Below are 24,886 nucleotides of genomic sequence, written 5' to 3'. Positions count from 1 at the left end.
GCTCACTGTACCTTTCACAGATGGGAAATATGCATTTGCATATCAGTCTTTGTCCCGCCCACATGGGCAGTCCAGCACCGAAACGCTATGGCAATTCCCTTCGGAACAAGAGTACATGTCCCATCGATTTTTGATCCTACTGGATCTAATTTCGGTGCAGCCCATACATCATGTTGTGAAGACTTGCTCAAATTAAAAAAGAACATTTTTCGCACAGAGCTCCATGGGCATTTTCAACGCGAGTATTTAAAGGCAGACACCATTCCGGCTGGTTTGATTGTGCGCAATGAACCTTGTCTTTTTTTAACAGACAAGGAGTGCACGACAACATTCAGCCACCTAGCAATAAAGTGCAGCAGGGACCTTATAGTCCTAACCATTACAACTGCTCAACGACTAAGTATTGATATTCAGAAAGAATTAGACTTAGAAGAAAACAACTTCCTAGAAAACACAGCTATCACCAACGCTCGTGATCATCTTAAAGTAATTAACAAAATATTTAATGAATTCAAAACGGCAACAGTCACCAAAAAGACAAAAAAATGACACAAATATATACAAGATTTCTAATTAGAGAAAATATTCCCTTACACCACAGATGACTATATAGAAGCTGCTAAAAAACAGGCCACCTCACAACAACAAAAACACGGAGGGAGACGCCGTTGGGTGTCTTTTTCTAACTCTAGCAGTAATAGCTTAGACGATCAATCAAAGTATCACCAGCAACAAGCCTTTGGAAACTACCCCCTTCGACCCCTTTTTTTAGGCAGAGGAGTGCAAGAAGGCCCATATTGGGGGCAACCATGGTTTCCACCCTACGGCCCACCACGACAACAAACGCGGGGCAGGAGACGCCGGACCCTCTAATTAGCTGTCAAAATAAAAGGCCCGTTTTTAATTTGGCCAATCTTGATATGACACTGTCACAAATTTCAGTTCTCTCAAAAGGACTATCTTTTGTACCCACACAAAACACAGACTAGTTTCAAACGGAAATGGAGATCCAGAGGTTTCTCAGAACCGTACTCCTCAAAGCGTTTTTTCAAGATTTCCCTGATCAGGAACCTCATTTAGACACAGGCCTACGTATACTGTCCACTTTCAGACCACAAGACAATGAAGTCCCTAAAGAAATCTTAACTCTTGAGAAATGTATTTTAAGAGACCTTGAAATACTAAAAACCAAAGCGAGCCCTTTCAAACACAATCTATCTCGTGAGGAACAAAAAGCCCTAACCGAACTATCTAAAAACACCACCATTGTCATCAAACCAGCCGACAAACGTGGAGGTATTGTCATCATGAGTAATGCCCAATATCTATCAATGATGAATGAATTACTTCAAGATCAAGAAAGTTATAAGAAGCTCAAAAAAGACCCTTTCAACGAAATCAAACTAGAGATAGAAAGTGCGGTCCAATTTGCTCATGATAGCAACTGGATTACTGACCATGAATCCAAATACCTCACTACAAGTCAAGGACATACACCAACCATGTACACCCTACCCAAAATACACAAAAATTCAGAGAAACCTATAATATCAGGCTGCGGTTCTATACTTGAACCTTTGTGCAAATTCATTGACACCTTCTTAAAATCACTAACTGCACAAACAGAAACATACTTACGAGATACCACTCATAGCATCCAAATTTTTGAGAACTACACATTTGATCCCTCTACTCAAAGACTAGTCACTATGGATATTAAATCCCTATATACGAGCATGCCTCAAGATCAGGCACTTAACTGCATGCGCGAGACACTGACTCAATTTGACTCACAAGAACGCGTTCAACATAATTTCATCTTGGAACTCATGACTTTAGCCTTGTGAAAAAACTCTTTGAGTTTAACCACCAATTTTACTTGCAGACGAAAGGAACGGCAACGGGGGCATCATTTGCCCCTAGTTTAGCCATTCTCTTTATGTCCAATTTTGAAACAGTTAACATTCTGTCTGAAAAAAATCCCTACAGAACACACATAACAAGCTGGAAATGGTACATCCACAATATTATTTTCATATGGCTAGGGCTTGAGTCAGAACTAGAGATGTTCCTTCTCTGGCTAAACAACATCGACAGGAACATCCAGTTCACCATGGAATTCAGTGACAAAGCCATTACATTCTTGGATCTGACTACATAAAGCAGGCAAACTTCAATGTAGCCTTCATCGTAAAACCACTGCAAGAAACACACTGCTACACTATTCCAGTAATCATCCGCCCCACCTTCGGGATAATTTACCCTACGGTCAATTTCTGCGCATAAGAAGGAATTGCACTGACTTATGTGACTTGTATGATCAATCTGAAAAATTATGTTCCAGTCTTGTAGACAGAAGATATCCCAAAAGACTAATCAACCAAGCAAAGAAAAGAGCATTCTTCACAAACCGAAATATCTTGTTATCCTCCAATGCTACACAGCAACCATCGAAAAAGACAGAATTACCTGCGTTATCACGCATGGACCGCAGACATTTCAAATCAAAAAACGTATTTCTAAGTATTGGACAATCGCAAAACTCAGTCTCCCGGATACCCAATTGCCAAGGTTTGCTTTTAAAAGAGCCAAAAACATTCAAGATAAATTCGTTCACTCTAATTTAAAAAAAACAGCACCCAGAATGGGCCTCTGGGATTTGAGAACCACAGTTGGCCACTTCCCATGTGGCTCCTGTTCGGTTTGCTGCTTTACCAAAAAAATTAAAGACTTTGTAATTGGTACCAAAATGTGGACCTTCTCCACACTTATGAACTGCAAAAGCAAGCAGGTCATTTATTGTATTGAATGCCCTTGCAGCCTACGCTATGTTGGGCAAACTGCCCGCCCAGTGCATATCAGAATTTCAGAGCACCGCTCCAGAATCAGGTGTAAAACACTATCTGCACCTTTAGTCAACCACTTTTTAGATGCACACCATACCGCTGACGATATCCAATGGTGGATTGTAGATGTGGTAAAGAACTCAACTAATGTCTTAAGGAGTCTACTTCAAAAGGAGGCTAGATGGATCCATAGATTGTCCACTCATATCAATGGATTGAATGAAGAATTTCTGCCTCCCGTCTGAACATACAAACCATGTCTTGAGAATTGCATATTTTTTCTCCCCATTTTATTCCCCCAGGCAACTCTGAGTCTCCAGTGTTCCGCCAATCACCATATGGTAATTTAAGTGTACACTTTTATTTACCAATTCACACATCATGTCAGAACATGACATATGGTTTAAATTATAAATACCTTGTTTGGTAGTATCTCCAGGCTGACAAAGCACTTTTTTAGTGCATTTGAACAAATCCATCTTTGATTCTAGATGTATCTGGCATTCATGTTTTTCATAACACTTTCCAACACTATCCCAAAGCCTCACAAATCCCAGAATTGTCCAACCAATTCGATCGCTTCCTGTAACGCTCACCTGATTCCCACGGAGGCGCGGGTCTTGGCAGGAGGGTGTCTGTGACTCGAAAAGTGATGTGCAGGACTCGATTGGCTTCTCGGGTCGAACCTCTTCGCACTGTGTGTCGAACTCGAAGAGTGAGGTTTCTGCAGGTGAAAGAATATGGGGGTTAATGGCCTGGGTTGTTGTATGTCCCTCTCTCTCTCTCTCTCTCTCTCTCTCTTCCCAGCTTTTCTGTAGAGCCCCCCCAGGTCAACGTGCTCACCTTAGATAGGTGAATGCTGGGCTCTCCATCTGCGTCTGGTGCAGGGTGCCGTTGCCAGTTCCTTCACTGGTGAAACATTGGCCTCTTGAATTCAGAGGATGGTTACCGTCGTTATCTGCACGAGCGGTGGGTTTCTGGACACCTTTTGTCTTTATAGTCTTTAAATGCGTGGCACGTTAATATTGAAGACTCTGTATAATGCTTTTCCCTTATGTATTGCAGGACTCTTGGGATGGAAGATGGAGTGAAGCGCCTGGAAATTTGTAAGTATGGCAAGGGCTCTAACTGTCTCTTTCCTTGCAGCTTAGTTCGAGTTAAAGAGACGCCGCAGTATTCGCAGGCGTTTTATTGCGACGAGCGCGATGGGCGTGAGTAAATACCTGCTTAATGTCTTTTTCTTTTGTCTTTCAGATGTTGGTTTGCAGCGCCGGAGTCAGCGGAATGCTAGTAAGTTTTAACTAAACTTTGTCTTCACAGGCGGCGATGCAGAATGAAGAAATCCGGAATTCACGGCGTGCCGGTAAGTATAACAATGCTTTTGTCTTTGCAGGCGAAGGTGCAGCGTGAAGACACGGCCGCTGCTGATGGATCAGGTGAGAAAGCACTGTGTGTAAAGTTTGTCTTGCTAACCTGTTGTTTCTTGTCTTTTGCAGGTGCTGATGTTGACTGGATACAGGAATGGTAAGTATAATTCTTGCAGGTTCAGGATCGAAAGAGGAAAGGCTGGAACAGACTCGGTGAGCGTTCTGCTGCAGATGCAGAATAACGCGAAGCACGTTTCATCTATCGGGTGTGGTTTAAATAGCCTTGGAGTGATGAGGCGTCTTCTTCCACGGCCCCGCCTAGGTAAGAAAAGAGTTCCAGTTTCCAGAAGAGTTCCAGTGCTGTATCCAGGGAGTGGAGCTGCCCCACCCAGGTAAGAAAGTAGTTCCTGTTCACAGAGGGCTTCTAAGTGGCTGGTAAGTAAGCAGCATGGTCTGCCGCAGGTAAGTCCACCCAAGCACTTTCACACCAATTATGAGCCGTGGACCGATGGTTTTGATGAGCCTGGTGCCACCCGCGCCAGGACAGGGTCCAAAAGGTCCCAGTAGGGACCGGCTGGTGCCTAGGATTAGGGTTAGGGGCCTGCTTCCAAGGACGTTGGGCTGGTCCTGGCTCCTTGGAAACAGTGATCATGACAGCACCCCCCCTCAAGGCCCCTCCTAAATGTGTCTTCTCCGGGGGTTTTGGCTTGTTGGGGTGATTCAGATGGAATTTCTTGATCAGACGAGGTGCGTGGACATATTCTGAGGGTTCCCAAGACCTCTCCTGGGGGCCGTATCCTTTCCAATCAACCAGATAATGTAACTTAGATTTGGAGATTTTGGAGTCTAGGATGTTCTTCACTTCGAATTCAAGTTCTCCATCTACTAAAACCGGTTCTGGAAGTTCAGTTAATCGGGTTTCTGGTTGTACTGGTTTTAATAAGGAGACATGGAATACTGGATGTATTTTCATATGCGTAGGTAATTCCAATTTGACAGCCACCGGATTAATTATGGCAGATATGAGATAGGGTCCAAGGTATCTCGGGATGAAGGTGCGGGGTCCTTTTAGAGGCAGGTGCTTAGTGGATAACCAGACCTGATCTCCTACAGCGTAGTGAGGGGCCTCTTTACGGTGTCGATCTGCTCCTTTTTTGAATTGAGCTTTAGCTCTTTGCAGATGGGCAGTGGCTTCCTTAAAAGCACGGGTGATCTGCGAGTGCAAGTGATCCACAGCAGGTGCTTCAAATTCTTGGGGAGGATCCAGGTTGGAGGTTCTAGGATGGTGTCCGTATAATAGGAAAAAAGGAGTCTTCCCGGTTCCAGAATGAGTCGAATTGTTGTAAGCGTATTCAGCGATCCAAAGAATATCCTTCCAGGGGTTTTCAGTTTGTTGGAGCATGCAACGTAGATATTGTTCTAGTGTCTGATTTGTCCTTTCGGTTTGTCCGTCAGTTTGGGGATGGTGACTGGTCGAAAGTCTTACATCAATTTGGGCTAGACGACAGCAACTGCGCCAGAAGTGGGAGATGAATTGACTTCCCCTATCGGAGACTAAAACCGAGGGAAAACCGTGTAAGCGAACGATGTTTTCCAAGAATTCTCGGGCCAATACTGAGGCTGAAGGTAGACCCTTCAGGGGAATGAAGTGAGCCAACTTGGAGAATAGATCCACGACTACTAAGATGGTAGTATACCCCGAGCATGGAGGTAAGTCCGTGATAAAATCCATGGACAAGGTATGCCATGGACAGGGAGGGATGTCTAGTGGCTGTAATAGGCTGGCTGGTTTCTGCTTCTGACTTTTATTCTGGGCACACACACCGCAGGAGATTACAAAGTCTCTAATATCCTTTTTCCATGATGGCCACCAGAAATGTCTTTTAATCTTTTCCATGGTTTTGGTAATGCCAGGGTGACCCTCCATTAGAGAGTCGTGATAACAGGAGATTACTTGTTTTTGTATTTTCTCACAGGGCAAGTGCAATCGTCCTCGGAAATATGGTAGGTCTTGATCCACTGAGAATTCTTTTCCCTTTAATTGCCAGTCCTGCAAATCGGCCGGAGTTAGGAGTGATTTAACCGTGGTCTTGATGTCTTCAAAAGATTGAGTGCTGACCAAACCCAAAATCCTTTGTTCTGGGATTATGGGTATTGGTTCTGGAGTGGTCAAATGTTCATCTACTCCCATCCGGGAGAGGGCATCTGCTTTTCCGTTCTTACTGCCTGGTCGATAAGTAATTATAAAGTCAAATTCAGCCAGAAACAGAGCCCAGCGAAGCTGTCTGGAAGACTGAGCTTTGGCCGTCTTTAGATATTGTAAATTGCGGTGATCAGTCATTACGGTGACTGTGTGTCTGGCTCCTAAAAGATAATGCCGCCATGCTTTAAAGGCCGATCTGATAGCTAAAAGTTCCTTGTCTGTAATTGAATAGTTGATCTCGGGAGCCGAAAACTTGCGGGATCAAAAGGCTACAGGGTGTAACTGGTGTGTGACCGGATCTCTTTGTGATAAAACTGCCCCCATAGCAAGACTAGAAGCATCCGTTTCCATGATGTAGGGGAGTTCTGGGCGAGGATGTTTTAGAACAGGTGCAGAAATGAATTTAGCTTTTAAGTCCTGAAAAGCTTGTTCTGCTTCAGAAGACCACTCAAAACGTTTGTTCTTTTTTAACAGAGCGTTGATGGGCTGGACTATCTGAGAAAATTCAGGAATAAATCTGCGGTAAAAGTTAGTGAAGCCTAACATGCTTTGAACTCCTTATACAGAGGTTGGTGATGGCCACTTGATGATTGCATCGACTTTCTTTGAATCCATATGGACTCCGTTAGGTGACAATATGAATCCCAGGAACTCGACTTCAGTTACGTTGAAAACGCATTTTTCAAGCTTAGCAAAAAGATTATGTTGACGCAATCTCTCGAGAACCTTTTTAACGTGTCTCTGGTGTTCCTCTTCGGATGATGAATAGACAAGGATGTCATCAATGTAGACAACAACACACACGTCTATGAGTTCTCTAAGGACATCGTTCATAAAATATTGGAAAGCGGCAGGAGCATTACAAAGTCCAAAGGGCATCACTTGATATTCGAATAGCCCGTACTTGGTGCGGAAGGCCGTTTTCCATTCATCGCCCTCTTTTATCCGTACCAAGTGGTAGGCTCCTCTGAGATCCAATTTTGTATATATACATGCGTCTTTGACTTGGTCCAGGAGTTCAGGGATCAAAGGTAACGGGTATCTGTTTTTAACGGTGATTTGATTCAGGGTGCGATAATCTATGCAAGTCCTAAGGTCTCCTTCCTTTTTCGGAACGAAGAACAAAGCCGATGAAGCTGGAGATTTTGAAGGACGGATAAACCCGTTAGCTAGGTATTGGTCCAAATATTGTCTGAGGTGAAGATTCTAAGGCTCGGTGAGGGCATAAATCCTGCTGCAAGGAGGAGTTGTTCCGGGTATCAAATCTATCTGACAGTTGTAAGACCTATGAGGAGGCAGGGTGTTAGCTTGATCCTTCCGGAAGACGTCTTGGAATTACTGGTATTCGGGAGGTAATTTGGGAACCTCCTCCGAAGAGATTGCCGCCAGTGAAACATCAGGCCTAGGATAACAAGTGGTAAAACATTCTGGAAACTGAACCGTCTTTGCTCGCCAATCGATCTGAGGATTGTGCTTCTCTAACCAAGGGATTCCCAGAATGATCTGGAACTGAGGAGCCTTGATCACATCAAACACGATTCTCTCCCGGTGTCCATCTTGACTCACTAGCGTCACTTCTTGGGTGGCATGCGTTACTGGTCCGGAGGCTATCTCCGTGCCATCCACAGTAGTAATGACGTCTTTTACAGCCTTAGAGACAAGGGGTAGATTCATCCTTGATACCATTTCACGGTCCACATAATTACCGATTGCTCCACTGTCGATGTAAGCTTCAATTGCATGCAAACGATCCGGACGTTCAGGACTAATGAGGACCATGGGTACCACGAAATGCGAGGTCACGGGACAAATCTTAACGCTCGGCAAGAGGACCTCTACTCTTGTCGGGCTAGGTCGTTTCCTAGCTCAGAATTTGTGGTACAGGTATCCGCGGCTCCTACAGCCTTCTTAGCTGGTTTCACTGGACAGTCCCGAAGAAAGTGTCCTGAGTTTCCGCAATAGAGGCATAATTGCAGCTGCCTTCTTCTTTCCCGCTCTTTCTGGGTTAAAGGTCTTTTCATGCCCCCTATTTGCATGGGTTCCACCGTGTCAACTCCCCTAGTAGAGGTTTGTGGTTTAGAAAACACTCGGGTATCAAATTTGGAACGATCTGCCTTCCTGTTCTGTAGTCTGTGGTCCAATTGGACAACTAAGTCAATATAGTCTGAGCATTCTTGTGGAGGATTCACAACTTGAGCTAACACATCCTTGAGCTCTCCACGCAGGCCTCTGTAGAAAAGCGTTATTCTCTTATCCTCGGGCCATTGAGTTTCCACTATAAGTCTGTTGAATGAGGCTATATAAGTCAAGAGGTCTTGATTACCCTGTCGTAATGAAAGAAGTTCATTGTCCAAGGCCTGCCCTTGTGCATGTCTTGCGAACAGTTTCTCCATGCTGGACTGGAAGGCCTGGAAATCATGTAAAACCGGATCATCCTGGGTGACTAAAGGGATCGACCAATCTGCGGCGCTGCCACTGAGATAAGAAAGCACGAAAGCCACCTTGGTCTGGTCTGTTGGGAAAACACCTGGTCGACATAAGAAGTGTAAGCGGCACTGGTTGATGAACACCGCGAATTTCTTTGGATCACCAGAAAAGCGTTCGGGCGGAGCCAAGGGCACATTACCGGGCAGATTGATTTGCACAGGATTTAAAGATGATGCAGAAGGATAACTTCCTCCTGGAGCGGGCAAAGGTGTCTGTCCTGCCTGCGTTTGTAGCAACTGCCTAGCGAGGTCCTCAGTTCGCTCCTTGGAAATTATCAGTTCTCTTCTTAGAGAGTTTGTTTCCTGACGAGCTGCATGTACTTCTGCTCTTAATTCTCCGAGCAACTGGGCTAGTTGATCAGTGTCTGAGGTTTCCATTGCGCCTGGGTAGGAGTTTTGTGGTGGGCTTCGCGTTCTGTAACGCTCACCTGATTCCCACGGAGGCGCGGGTCTTGGCAGGAGGGTGTCTGTGACTCGAAAAGTGATGTGCAGGACTCGATTGGCTTCTGGGGTCGAACCTCTTCGCACTGTGTGTCGAACTCGAAGAGTGAGGGTTCTGCAGGTGAAAGAATATGGGGGTTAATGGCCTGGGTTGTTGAATGTCCCTCTCTCTCTCTCTCTCTCTTCCCAGCTTTTCTGTAGAGCCCCCCCAGGTCAACGTGCTCACCTTAGATAGGTGAATGCTGGGCTCTCCATCTGCGTCTGGTGCAGGGTGCCGTTGCCAGTTCCTTCACTGGTGAAACATTGGCCTCTTGAATTCAGAGGATGGTTACCGTCGTTATCTGCACGAGCGGTGGGTTTCTGGACACCTTTTGTCTTTATAGTCTTTAAATGCGTGGCACGTTAATATTGAAGACTCTGTATAATGCTTTTCCCTTATGTATTGCAGGACTCTTGGGATGGAAGATGGAGTGAAGCGCCTGGAAATTCGTAAGTATGGCAAGCGCTCTAACTGTCTCTTTCCTTGCAGCTTAGTTCATGTTAAAGAGACGCCGGAGTATTCGCAGGCGTTTTATTGCGACGAGCGCGATGGGCGTGAGTAAATACCTGCTTAATGTCTTTTTCTTTTGTCTTTCAGATGTTGGTTTGCAGCGCCGGAGTCAGCGGAATGCTAGTAAGTTTTAACTAAACTTTGTCTTCACAGGCGGCTATGCAGAATGAAGAAATCCGGAATTCACGGCGTGCCGGTAAGTATAACAATGCTTTTGTCTTTGCAGGCGAAGGTGCAGCGTGAAGACACGGCCGCTGCTGATGGATCAGGTGAGAAAGCACTGTGTGTAAAGTTTGTCTTGCTAACCTGTTGTTTCTTGTCTTTTGCAGGTGCTGATGTTGACTGGATACAGGAATGGTAAGTATAATTCTTGCAGGTTCAGGATCGAAAGAGGAAAGGCTGGAACAGACTCGGTGAGCGTTCTGCTGCAGATGCAGAATAACGCGAAGCACGTTTCATCTATCGGGTGTGGTTTAAATAGCCTTGGAGTGATGAGGCGTCTTCTTCCACGGCCCCGCCTAGGTAAGAAAAGAGTTCCAGTTTCCAGAAGAGTTCCAGTGCTGTATCCAGGGAGTGGAGCTGCCCCACCCAGGTAAGAAAGTAGTTCCTGTTCACAGAGGGCTTCTAAGTGGCTGGTAAGTAAGCAGCATGGTCTGCCGCAGGTAAGTCCACCCAAGCACTTTCACACCAATTATGAGCCCGGCGCTTCCAGTGCCGGGACCGATGGTTTTGATGAGTCTGGTGCCACCGGCGCCAGGACAGGGTCCAAAAGGTCCCAGTAGGGACCGGCTGGTGCCTAGGATTAGGGTTAGGGGCCTGCTTCCAAGGACGTTGGGCTGGTCCTGGCTCCTTGGAAACAGTGATCATGACACTTCCCCACATCATAAAGGAATGGCCGTCTTCATCCTATCAGAGTCCTTCGAGTACGGACTATTTTTGGACTACTTATCTGAGGTTGCAGCGAATCTCGGACCACATCAACTGTGCCCCGCGGCTTGCCAAAAAAGTTTTGGGTCCAGCCGTCATTGCAGAAACCACACATTTGCTCACATAGGTCAATTTGTATTTTGTGCGCATTAATTAACATTAACACAATTCACTTCCTCCTTCATAAAGAGGGCTCGTCTGGCATCCTGCAATCAGCACAGCACTTCCGCCTTATGATTTTGACGATTCGTCCACGTCAGAATGGGTGGGTATTTCTCAACCAATCCCGCTCTCTGTTTCACGGTCCTACCTTCAGGCTACTCTGCGCCTGTTTGCTGTGTACCGAAGACACACACAGATGTCGTGTTAATACAGGTAAGCGGTCAGTGCACTTCCCGTTATACATACACACAAACGAAGCAGGATTCTCTTCCTCATATATATTTTCCAACTGTGCTCTTTTCACAGTTAAATGCCAAGACGCCCGCACATATATTTTGATGCACAGATGCTCGATCTTAAGTCCTGCAGTCCATTGAAAACCTAAGCTCTCTGCAGTTTAACTTTCAGACCAGCAGCTCCCTAACCCGCAGGTAGGCTTCTTCTTCCTTCCTTCTTATGAAGCTTGATAACTAGTGTTTCTAGTTTTCTTTCAAAAAACGCGAAAGCCAGAAGTAGACACCTTCATTATTTGTCTATTTACAGGATCCAGTCTTTTTTGGCTTACTGCACAAAAACCCAGACTCATTTAAAAGTGGAAAAGGTCGCTTTAATGTGACAGGCCAAAGCTTACAATTCAAAATGCTTAACTGGCTCCATGGCCTAACAAACTAAATAAATATTACAACAAACAATTAAATAATTAAACATTCTCCTTTTTCATTTTCATCTTCCCAACAATTAAATAAATAACTCATCTATCTCCTCCCTACTTACCCCTTGGAGCCTACCGTCTCCTTGCCCTTTTCCCAGGCGTCCCGCTTTCTCCCAGGGGCCATGCCCCTCCAGGCTCAATACCTGCTCCCCTGGGGTGACCTGCTTGTGCAAACAGCGCCACCCCATCCTTTCCCGTGTCATTCCCCATTGTGCTTCCCTCCCCTCACATCAAAAGGGGCCATGCCCCCGGCACCAGAAAAACCCTCCCTTGAGGAGTTCTTTCTGCCCCACTCCCCCCCCCCTTTTTCCCTTCCTATCTCCCACTTCTTACCCAGTCTCCCAGCCAGGAACTCAGATCCGCCAGGTAATGACTATTCCCATACCTGGACAAGTGTACTCCGTCCTCTCTAAAAATAAGGAGCCCTTCATACGTTATTTCTTTGTGGTCCATCACCTGTACCGACATCGAGGCACAAAACTTAGCCATTTCCCTATTTATCCCTTTCCTAGTCCTCTCTATTGCTCCCTCATTTCTCGCCCCCCTCCAAAATCTCTGCGGCAACAGCTTGGTCCAAACCACCTTTGCTTGAGGCCACATTTCCCTCATCCAAACTAAATCCCTCTTCATTTTCCTTCGCAGAGAGACCCCTGTATCCTTCACCAGGTCATTCTCTCCCGCGTGAATAATTACCACTTCTGGAACCCCATAGCGTTCCCTCATCCCTGCTAATATAGGAAGCAGCTGATCCCAGCGCAGACCCCCCAAACCGTGCCATCTCACCACCACCACCTTATAGCTGCATCCCAGCTGCCTCCCAAACACCCTTTTTTCCGCCTCTTGCCCAGCCCACTTAACAATTGAATGGCCAACAATCCACACTTGCGCCAACTCCCCTTCCTTTCGCGCAGCATCTGAAAAAAGAAAATTAACAATCACTGACAAGTCAAAACATCACAATAAGAGCAGCCCTCCAAAATCCTTTCCCTCATTTCTTCACACATTCCCCTTATCAAAATCCCTGACGTACCCCTTGTATTTCCCAGACCTCCAACGCCCCAAGCTTTTCACTTTGTCTTCGGAAAATCCCAACCTACTGCCTTCAGATGCTGCGCCCATCCTAAAAGAATGAGTCCCAAAATCCTCTGCCTTTTCACCCACCGCCTCCAACGCCTTCCTCAATACCCCCAGCACATGTGCCGCTGCCACCGGCGACCCATCCTCATGTTGAAACACCAAGCCTGACCTACCCCCACAACGCTCCTCCCACACCAATCCTACCTGTACTGGACATAAATTCCTACTCCCTCTACCCAGTAGAACCCAAGAACCCCTCCCCTTCTGATCAGTCTTGGATCTTCTGATCTTGATGTCCAGACCTTCCTCTGTAATTCGTACATCTTCCCATTGCAGTCCTCCTACCCCACCTTTTCCCCCTACCAACTCAGAAACCCTGAAGGCCTCAAAAAATAACCAAGTAAAACAAGTCACAAACAATTCCCCCTCCCATACCGACCAGCAAACTCCCCCCACCACCTCAATCAGCCTCTGCAACAATTCCGCCGATATCGGCCTCCTCTTATCCTTGTCCCTCTTACTCTCCCTAGCCCATCCTTCCAACATCCTATTTGCCATTTCCCCCCCACTTGGTTGAAAACCCCAAAACCATTTCCCATAGAAAGAAATCCCTGCTAACTTCCCCGCAATCGTTGCCTTTGACCACCCCCTGTCCATACACCTCAGGAGAAAATTCATAACATCATCTCTCCTCCTTTCTTCTGCGTCCCATCTACAAGCTCCCCCTCTAATAAAATCCTCCCAGGCCCTCCTATATGCCTCCTTGGATGCCGAGGCCAATGAACCCTCCACCAGTGAAAGCACTCTCAGCTTCCTATCTTCCACAGCTCCTCCGGAATCTGTTGCCCCTCCTGCTCTGCATCTGGAGCCAATCCACGGAATTTCTGCCATTGAAAACGAGATAACGCATCAGCGATGCCATTATCCTTCCCCGGCACATGTGTTGCCTTAAACACCACATTCCATTCCATGCAGTGCAGCACAAATTCTCTCATCAGTCTCACCACCCTCTGATCCTTAGCTGACTGCCTGTTCACCACATGAACTACGCATTCATTGTCAACATTAAAATTCACCTTCTTGTTCTGAAAATCCTTCCCCCACAACTGCAATGCAACTAGTAGTGGAAAAAATTCAAGAAATGCTATACTCCTTCCTTCCTTCAACCACCGCAATGGCCATTTCTCCGCACACCACTTTCCTCCCCAGAAAACTCCAAAACCTCCCGCTCCTGCCGCATCAGAAAATATCTGAACTTCCCAAGTCACCGGGTCTCCCTGCAACCACATTGTCACTCCGTTGAAATTCTCCAAAAAGCGCAGCCAAATTCTGCAATCCTCCCTCACTGCCCCTGACACTCTTATTCGATGATATGGGCACTTCGCTCCCGCCATAGCCCTCGCCATGTTCCTGCAAAATGTACGCCCAGGGGCCACCACCTTGCATGCAAAATTCAGATGCCCCACCAAACTTTGCATTTCAACCAGCTTCATTTTCTTGGCAACCACCACTTTTTCCAACAAAACCACCAATTTGCTCACCTTGTCGTGCGGCAAGCGTGAGGTCATGGCCACTGAATCCAGCTCAATTCCTAGAAATGTCAATACCACTGCTGGCCCCTCAGTTTTGTCTTCCGCTAATGGCACCCCCAGCTCCTCCATCAGCTCCTGAAACAACTGTAGCATTTTTTTACAATCCTCCACTCCTTCTGCCCCGCTAATGAAAAGAAAATCATCCAAATAGTGCAGCACACTCTCCCAACCCGAACTGAATGAGAAGACCCACTGTAAGAAAGAGCTGAACCGCTCAAACAAAGCACAGGAAATTGCGCACCCCATTGGCAAGGCTTTGTCTATGTATATGCCTTCCTCAAACTGCAAACCCAACAACCAAAAATCCTCCGGGTGCACCGGCAATAACCTGAAAGCCGCCTTGATATCACACTTGGCCATGAAGGCCCCTCGCCCTTCCTTCCTTATCAGTTCCACCGCCTGGTCAACACTGGCATACACAACTCCGCACTCTTCCGGGGCAATAAAATCATTAACTGACATACCCTCCGGCCATGACAAATGATGTATCAGTCTGAACTCCCCCGGAGCTTTCTTCGGCACCACCCCCAATGGGGATATTACTAAATCACCCGGCAAGTCATCAAATGGGCCCACTATCCTTCCTGCCTCTATTTCTTTGGTCAATTTATGTCTCACCACGTCAACATTTTCTCTTGCTGACTTCAAATTTTCAGCCCACCTGCGCACTCTTGTGCCCTGGTACCCTAATCTGAACCCCTGACAGAAACCCTCACTCAAAATCTTCGCTCCCTCTCCGGATAAAATTGCAACCATCTTTCGAGCACCCTTACTTTAATTGGAGTAAAAGCTTTTTCCCACAACCCCTCTACCTGCCCCTCTCCCCCTCCCCCTTTCCCCCTGTTGAAAACACTGCGTGAGAGGGTGTTTTCCACCACACTTGCTACACTCGTGCCTGAACCTACACAGGGTCCTTGCGCAGCCGTCCTTATTATACCCCCAGCACGCTGCTGATGACTGCCCCCTACCTCCTCCCCCCGCCCCTTCGTGGGCGGGGTGACCAAGAAAGGGCCGGTAAGGTACGGGCAGCCCGCTCGCCGTGTGCAGCGTCGGGGCAGGCCTCGTTGGAGCCATCCATTGCAACCAAAGATCCATGTCTATCTCCCCCCAGACCACTTGACTGTCCTCCGCCAATCTCGCTCTGAATTCCTCATTATACCTTACCCATGCAAAACCCCCAAAACTCGTGAAAGCCTTCCTGATAACATCCATATATTTGAGCAGAGCCACGCAACGCTCTGGAATTTTTTCACAATAAACGCTGGCATAAATGATAAATGCCGACGTCCAATTCTCAATAGTCACCGGGACCCTTGGGCGCGACGCCAGCTCTCTTTCTTCCTCTTTAGACCCCTCTTTTGCTCTCACTTCCCTATGCAGCAATTTGAACACATCTACAAATTCCCCTGCCTGAATCTTCTCCCTTGTCGTTGCCATGAAGTGTGCCCCCAATGGTTTTGTTATCCCCATGTACGGCAATTTTTTCTCCTTTCCTTTCACTTCATTCTCTTTTTTATTACCAGCTTGCACTTCAAGCACCAATGGCTCCATCGCCTTGTCTGTTTGGACCTCCACTGAGCACATGCTCTTTTCAACCCCCAAGGCTCCAATGGCCTGCACACCAGCTTCTTTTCTTACCCCATGCAAATTCGACCCTTCAATCCCCGTCACCCTACTTGAGCCCCCTCTCTGCCATGCAGATGACCATTCCCGTTCCTGCTCACCTCTTTCCACACCTGCCGTCTGTGGTCTGGCGTCCACCCCGATGCTCCTCATCTCCTTTCTTAGAGGGCTCCTACTGCGGGGACAAAACATGTCAGCAGACTCACCCAGCCAATAATTTCCCCGACCCCTTACCCCCCTATCCCCCTGCCTTTCCATATCCAACAAAAAACATCTTCTCTCCTCCCCCCTATCCCTTGCCAATCTATAACCTTCTGCTTCCCATTGCCCCACATAATCCTCCAATCCAACTTCATCATCCCTTATATACCACTGCTGATGCGAGCTCCTGCTCAAGTTGAGGCGATCTTCTTCTTGTGAGCCCGGGGCGTACGCCACGTCACTCCTTTGTCTTCTCGGCGGGGCCGGGGGGACCCCTGCCTGGTCCTCTTCTCTCGGGCGAGGCGTTCCATCCTCCACCCTGTAATCCTCCTTGCTAGGGGCCGTGCTGCGCCCTCTAGGCTCTCCTTGTGCTGCTTGAGGCGGGGCTGTACTAAAACCCTCAACCTCACTCTGACCGGTGGGGGCTGCGCAGCGCCCTCCACCCTCCATCCTCCTACCCATGGGGGCCGTTCCGCACCCCACTCTAACTTCCTCAATTGATGGGGACCTCTCCCTCCTTCTCCCTCCTGCACTCTTCTACAAGTATTTACCCCCTCCTCCCCTCTGCCCTGCCATCCCCCTCTGTACCCCCGCACTCGGGTCCCCAAGAGCCCTCTCCATCTGCTTACTCCTGTCTTCCCTAGGGCTATTACTCACCCCCTCCCTCAGTGGCTCCCCACCCGAAATCATCTCTCCCTCAGACGCTCTCCTGTCAATCTCCCTTCTCATCCTCCTTCCCCTGGATTCCCATACCTCCCCTCTCCCCGCCGCGGGGGTGCAAGCCACCACTGCCGCAAGAGCCCCATCTGCCGCTGCTCTACGCTGCGGCCTCCCACCACTTATCTCCCCCTCCCCCGAGACCTCTCCTACAGTGACCTCCCCAACTGCCTCTTCCAATTGGGCCCTAGATGCCCTACTAATTATCTCCAGAGCCTCCTTAAGAGCCTTCGCATCAACCCAACCCTTCTTGCTGGCTCCTTGGCCCACCATCATGCACAATAATCTGGCTGTGCACTAAAATATATATAAACCTCTTGAATGTTCAGTAGCCATCCTAACTCCCGAGCCAAATTCTACCCGTGGACCTGTACCGACTTGACAAAGTACCAACTGAAACCTAACTAACACTTAAACAACCCCAAAAAACGTAATAAAATACCCAGAAGCTCTCCAACAAAATTCCTATAAAATTATTTATTTATTTATTTATTTTTAATATTTCTAAAATCACCCCCAAAATAATGCCCAAACCCTTAAAAAAAAACCCAGCCCAGGCAACAAACGTGCCCAGGAAAAAATAAGCCCCACAAACCAGAACCCAGCTAAAATGGGGCCGAGATGAACTAATTACACTGCCCCCCGGTGGCGTATTAGCCCCGCCGCACCTAAATCGCAAAATTAACGCGGCCCCTTTAAGAAAAAAGCCCACACCGCCCCCTCCGACACGCGACAGCTACCGCGTACCGGCAAATCCCTTCTCCGCGCCTCGCACTATACGGGACCCGAAGCTCCACGAATACTACCCACCCTCTAAAACTAACGGACGCTCAAAAAAGAAAACCGCGAGACCCACAACCTCCCTCTCCCCCGCCCTACAACACTACAGATGAATAGTCACAATGACGTGACCAACGGCTAAAATCTACGCCCGACCCCGGATACTCAGAGAAACACCTGAAAAAACAGTAAGAGGGGGTACCTTATCTACGGTACCCCCGGCTATGCCATAAACAAATTAATTGCAAATGTAAATAACTACCCACTAATAAAACTCACCCACAACCTAACTCTATCCCTTTCACCTAACGCTATCCTGAACGAAGGCCCTGCTAACTAAGGGAAGGCTCGGGAGCAGGCGACAGGACCGACAACAATCTTCAAGTCCTAACCGTCGCCTGACTCCCGAACCTTCCCTGAGCCCCTTAAATACCCCGGGAGGCACTCTGCCTCCCACGGCCACTCGCTGGCCGTGTGCAGCGCCAAAAAACTCCCCGGGGGGAAACGCTTCGCGTTCCCCCCTGGGCCCCCCTTCTATAACATTCAGCAATTTGACTTACTGCATTTGAATCAGAAGCATCTGCCTAGACTACCACCTATGAGTTGTCATCAGCTTTACCTTCAGAATTTAAACACATGTACCTCCTTGGTCTCACCTGGCCTGCTCCCTACAGATCGTGCCCCAATGTTTGGGTAAGATGTCTGTTAGGGACCCCAAGTTACCAAGCAGTCTCATAACAAGAAATGTATTTAAAAGATGAATAGCCAAACTCATTCAGTAAGACACAACTTTTTCTTGTGTCTGCTTCCCCATAGGGTGCACTCGCCCTAAGGAAGGCATCTTTTGAAGTCACTGCATGGCAAGCAGCACTGTTGCCGAAACATGTGGTGGATGTCCATTTGGACACCAGCACGTAGGTAGACCTGCCAAGAGAATGATGAATAGAGAATGACGAACGACAAGCTAAACTAAGAATCTTGAAGTTTAGAAAGAGAAAAAATATACTTTTTCTGATTTTTTGTTCTCATCAATTGTTTGTCTCACACCATCTCTTATTTTGCCAAGAAAACTCTTACTTTTGTTTATTTCCTTAGTGTGATTTTGTCTGTTTGCAAATATGTTCTTTCTTTGAGCACCTACTATTTTTTTGAATATGTGTTTTTGACAACAAATTTCTATTTCAAAATGTACAACCACATCTTCATTTGTAATTGAATAAATCTATACATTTTATGATATAATCACTTTATGGCTTACAGAATTTTGATTTGGCTTACATCAGAATGACAGTGAAATAATTATAGAAACACTGTAAATTTCTAGTCTATGATTTATTGAACTTATCCTTTCATTACGGTGGAGCTTGTTGTTTTTTGTTTAAGATTTGTTTCCTATTCCATTGTGTTATACAGGACCCTCCCCACTTTTTGTATGCAACATGTGCCTAGTTGCCGATTTTGTAAACATGGAGGGAGGGGACTAGAGGCTGAATCAACTCGCGCAGCACTTGAAAGTTAGATCCTAGGTTTTTATAATATAACTGGATGGGGAAAACCTGCAGCAAGAACACGGGAAGGGGAGGCGTAGCCCACACCTCATAGAACAACTAGTGAAGATTACACGCGGATATCTTTCACTGGTTGTCCTAATTAGGAATCACAGAAATTTCAATATGTGAACATTAAATCAAATTTCATTGACAAATCAGTGAATCAGCCAACATGTGTTTCGAAGCTCACAGGTCTTCCTAAAGGCAAGACGTTTTCAAAGTTCCAAGTACAATCTGGGTCTAACGCTCACTGCAAATGAATAGATCCTTGATTGATAGTTAAAAATAACCGCTACGTAGTTCACATTGGTTTGTATTTAACTGGCCAAGTCGATTTTTACACCAACAGTGGCATATCTAAGGAGAAGCACAGTAGGGGACAATTATCAAAAGAAGTGGGGGTGACCTGGAAATCCATCCTCCTCCCACCTTTCGGTTTAGTCGATAGTTTGCGTACTATAGAGGAGTCGTATGTTTGGCAGGAGAGTGAACCAAACAGATACAATGAAACATTGCAAGTCTGGGACCCACACCCACAGGAGAAGCCGAGAATAAGAGGGTCTGGCACCCCGAGTGAAAAGGAAGCAATAAGGAAGAGTTGTATGTTTGGCAGGAGAGTAAACCGAACAGAGAGCCTAATGTAAACGGACAGCCTAATTTAATGACGAATAAGAGGGCCTGGGACACTGAGAAAGAAAAACAGTCTACGAAAGGACAATTGCTTGGCTGGGGAGTAAACCAAGCCATTCAGAATACGGGGAGTTTGGGACCCGCACCCAACCACTGAATAATATATCCTTGTGAATTGACCAGTGACTTTTACTGAAAGGTCACACGGCTCAGAAGCCCAAAAGGAAGGAACGTAGAATAGGAGAAGTCTAGGGGAAAGGTGCACAACCCTAGCCTTCAAATCCTATATTTTTGTGAACATTGTTTATTTCACCCGTTTTGGATACCCGAGAGATTGGGAACTTTTCTGTTAGTTGTAACTACCATGAACACTTTACTTTGGAAAGAGATTGCCCTTGTACAGTTGGTTTAAGTTATTAGTGTTAGGGTCAGCGGTAGGCTTTGAGACACGACAGTGACAGACTTTAGTTTTGGGCATTCCGACAATTTCACTAATTTTCTTTGAGGCAGGGAAACCCTTCTTAGCTTTGGGGCTAGAGAGGCTTTTTGCCAATCCTTTCTTGATCAATAAAAGTCTATACTGTTATGTTATTTGGCATTTATATAGCGCTCTATATATCATTGGTATGACCTCAAAGCACTGGTAGGTTGAACGCCCTCGGGGACCATAGTGCAGGACAGTTGAAAGAGAAGGGTGTTGATGGGTGCTTAGGTGCACCAGGTAATTGTGCAGCTGACGTAATTACCTGATAGTAGCTGCATCCCAGCATTAAGTGTGGTGGTATTGGTATCGGTTTAATGTGTGCAGTCTGGCGTGTGGACACCAAGACTGGGTTCTGGTGCGTAAGGCCTGTGGGATGCTTATGTGCGCCAATAGGCCATTTTCTTTGTGGGATATAGCTGCGTTTTATTAGAATGATGTGGTGTTCATGGGATAGTGTTCGTATGTGAGCAGCTAGGCCGAATTAATCGAGGGGTGTAGGTGCACTATAATTGTGTGATGGTGTAGAGAATAAGCATAGTGATATGATATGATGGTTCATCCACACAGCGCCCACAATGCGCTTCAGAATCGCTCAACGACAATAGAGGGAACACGGGAAAACGCAAAGACACTCCCAGAGGCCATGAACAACAAGAATGTGAGGACCAGCCACTGCACTCAGCCTAGCAACACCCAGACAGTGCAAGTGCCAAGACACAGACAGGAGGGAACGGTACAAGAGGATCGGAGGGCTGGGGGTACATAGCAACATCGCAGGGAACCAGGGGGTTGGGGGCACACAGTGACAGCACGGGAAATGAGAGGGGCATGGGCCCAACGCAATATCTTAGGGGGTCAGAGGGGGCTGGGAGTAGACAGCGACATCGCGGGGCGCCAAGCTCAAAAATATGCCACCATTGTGTCTGAGCCTTACTTCTGCACCCTTACAACAGTCAATTATAAAAAATACAGTAATTTATTTTAGGCCTTCAGAACACACTGAAAAATTAATCTAACAGGTGGTACTATCACACAATACTCTATAATGCAAATATATACAATCACCATTGGGTTCACTTAAAAGACATCAGATAACTAACTCAAGCAATGCAAGTAAGTAAGTTAGATGCAGTAAATTATGGGAATCAATCGCAAGAACAATATCCTAACTTGAGAAGTCTAAACCCTAAGATGAATGCAGCCTTGGGCTCAAAGGCCAAAACAATCTTTCTCATCAATCTTTAGAAATGATTCAGTGGGCTTGAGGTGCTGATTTGTTTCAAACTAATTAAAGGTTCTACAACAATTTACCAAATGAAAGGTAAGCATTTGCTTTTCTTCCAGACTCAGGCTAACCCAGGGGCAGGATATCTGACCCAGGTTCAATGACCAAAGGTGAGTGAAATGTAGATAGGAGACAAAGGGACTGGTTCCTAATGTTATTCTATGGAGGACAGGGGGGGCAGGCACATTGTTTCTTACTTACCCCACTGACTCCTATTTTCCCAGATGCCTTTGTGGATCATCTCGGAGTGACTTGGGGCTCGATCTTCCTCAGTTTTTTACAGTGTGAGGTGCCCAGGAGTTGCGGGTTCAAGGATTCTTCCGGTCAGATGTAAATGCAAAGTGCAAACCCTGTCGGTGGAGAAATGCAGAATTCAACAATGCAGGCCTCCTTCGGGCACTTCAAGGGATGGAGGAAGGCGAGTTCTAGAGACGATCATCGTTTGCAGGCGTCAGGCATCCTTCCCTTCGTGACAGCAGCTGCTCCAGAACAGGTTCCCTTGAATGTGGGAAGCTGAAATTCGAGGAGAAGGCGATTTGTGGCACACGCTGGTGAGCACCACGTTTAGGACTCGTACGCAGAATGGCGATGCTTCTGGCATGGTAGCCCACGAGAGAGCTGGTCAGACCACCAGGCAGACCACGGACACTTCTTTTTATTAATATAACATTTTATTGATTTTTAAACAAGTAATCCTTACAAACAAACATTCACCTTATCCCAGCATGCAGTACAGTTGTTACATCAATCAATATGCAGCTTATCCTTTACCGCACCACCTCCAGCCTTATCGCATTGAGGCCCCACCCCTTATTTCCATCAGTTCTCTTCCCATTTTCCCCAAATCTTCATTGTCTTTTCGGGGCACCCCCTTGCTGTATGAATTCGGCATTGCATGGCTATACAAATGTTAACATCAGCCTCGCATTGTGCGAACTGAGGGAGTTCCAGCGACCCCCATCGTTGAGCTATATTGCGTTTAATGAGTCCCGTCATCGTGGACAAAAAGAGCTTTTCATATCGATTAGCCTCATCTCCCCCCCACAGATACCCAATAACAGTCTCTTTGGGTCCAGTGGCACCTCTCTATTAAGCACCCCCGCCAGTTTGTTACAGCATCTTTGCTAGAATCTTCTAATAAGAGAACAGTGCCAGAGGATGTGTATAAATGTACCTTCCTCCTCCTGACATCGCAAGCAGTTTGGGCTGGTGGCCCAGTTTCATCTATAAAGGAGTGTCCTGGGGTTGTAGACTCTATGCAAAACCTTTAACTGGATTAGTCGAAGTCTAGAGGTAATCGCAATTTCCCTGGGAGACATCACCGCCACCACCCAGTCCTCCGGATCAATAACCCCCACATCCATCTCCCACTTTGCTTTCAGACTAGATATTTCTTGTGTTGCAAAAGCTGTTATGGCATTATAAAGCACAGAGGTGACCGTGGACGTGATGTGTTCCGGAATAACATTGCTTTCAAGTGGGGTGTATTGTCCAGGGACACTTCTGAAGGCTCTGAAGGATTCGATCCTCAAGAAGGTGTCGAGACTAGTTGGTTCCACTAGTCCAAAGGTTGAAGCATAGCTCGGGATCTTCAGAGATCAGGCAAAGGTGCAGGGCTTCACTTGACAAGACACTGGAAGGGATGCTAGGCCATTTAGGAGTCGTCTTTGGATCGTTAGCAGTCGGGGGATTCATGGCTCCAAAGTAGATCTCAAGAATAGCTGAAGGTGTCCTCTTTTATCCAAGATTCGAGCTGGAAGCAAGTAAAGGCCAACAATGGTAAGGATCTGCACCATTCAAACAGCCAGTAGTTGTCTAATCAGGGACTACTACTGGTTTCACATCCACCCCAGTAGCAGACTTTCTGGTACCAGTGATGTGGACTGGGACTAGACAGTCCACTTCTTGGGCCACTCATACAAAAGGCTCACTAGCCCACAAAAGCTGTAGTTCCTGGACAAGTGCATGACTTTGTAAGGACTTTACTGACCTGAGAAAGCAGGAAGAAGGCCAAACATCAATATGGACAAAGAAAAAGCAAACATCTTGTGGCACAACCATTTTAGGTCACACGCTGTTTTAGTAGTAATACGCGGCAAACGTGAATGTGCACACCAAAAATAATGCAACTATGGTAAAAATGTAACTGTTGTCACTAGTTTGTCTTTAGGCAGATATAAAAGAAACCAAAAAACCTCTGTCTAAAAAGCTAGGGAAATACAAAAGTATCCCCATTGAAATGCACTGTAAGGTACTGTGCGCAATGTTAAAAATACAAGAACTCAAAAGGGAAACAGTTTCCCAGTACTGATATTCTGAAAGATTGATCAGTTTCCCCACAAGTGAGCAAAAGGCAAGAGAAGTGAAGCTGAAGGCTTCATTACCCTTCAAAAGTCAGGACAGTATCACAAACAGAGCAAAAACAATGGGGTTCCATAGGAAAGGAAACTATGTTGGGCAAGTTGCAAAAAGAAATTATTTCCTAATACTCGCCCCCCAGACTAGGGACAGGGGATCTAATACACCCCTGGATGGGTTTTCTGTTCCAGTCGGTTATACATCCTGGACAGCCCATTAGCATTGCTATGTTGAGCACCTGGCCTGTGCTCAATGGTGAAGTCAAAGCCTTGTAGAAGTATGTATCACCTGAGCAATGTAGGATTCTCTCCCTTCATGTTCATTAGCCACTTTAAGGGCATATGGTCAGTCTGCACAGTGAATTGAGTTCCAAAGAGGTAGGGTCTCAGAGTCCTTAGGGCTCGCACAGTAGAGAAGCACTCCTTCTCCACAGCCGCCCATCTGAGCTCTCTATCCATAAGCTGGCGACTAATAAAACATATAGGATGTTCCCTTCCTTTGTCATCTAACTGAGAAAAGATAGCATCTATCACAGTGTCAGAGACATCTGTCTGCACAATAAAAGATCTCTGGCAATCAGGTATCTTAAGAATAGGGGCCTGACAAAGGGAATACTTTAGACCGTGAAAGGCCTTCACACACTCCTCAGACCAAGAAGCCTTGTTAGGTTTCTTTGTAGTAGTGAGGGCAGTCAGAGGGGCAGCTATGGTACCATAGTCTGCCATGAAATTCCAATGAGGCATAGAAACGCTCTTACCTGCGTTTTGGTTTTGGGAGTTGCCAACTCTTGTACAGTTTGTACTTTACTAGGTAGAGGCTGAATCTTGCCCCACCAACCTCATGCCCAAGGTAGGCCCTTGAACCTTCACCAATCTGGCACTTGGTAGCCTTTATG

The sequence above is a fragment of the Ambystoma mexicanum genome, chromosome 6p, assembly GCF_040938575.1.
Source record: "Ambystoma mexicanum isolate Mex_15411 chromosome 6p, UKY_AmexF1_1, whole genome shotgun sequence".
Classification (NCBI taxonomy): domain Eukaryota; kingdom Metazoa; phylum Chordata; class Amphibia; order Caudata; family Ambystomatidae; genus Ambystoma; species Ambystoma mexicanum.
This window is presented reverse-complemented; position numbering follows the sequence as displayed.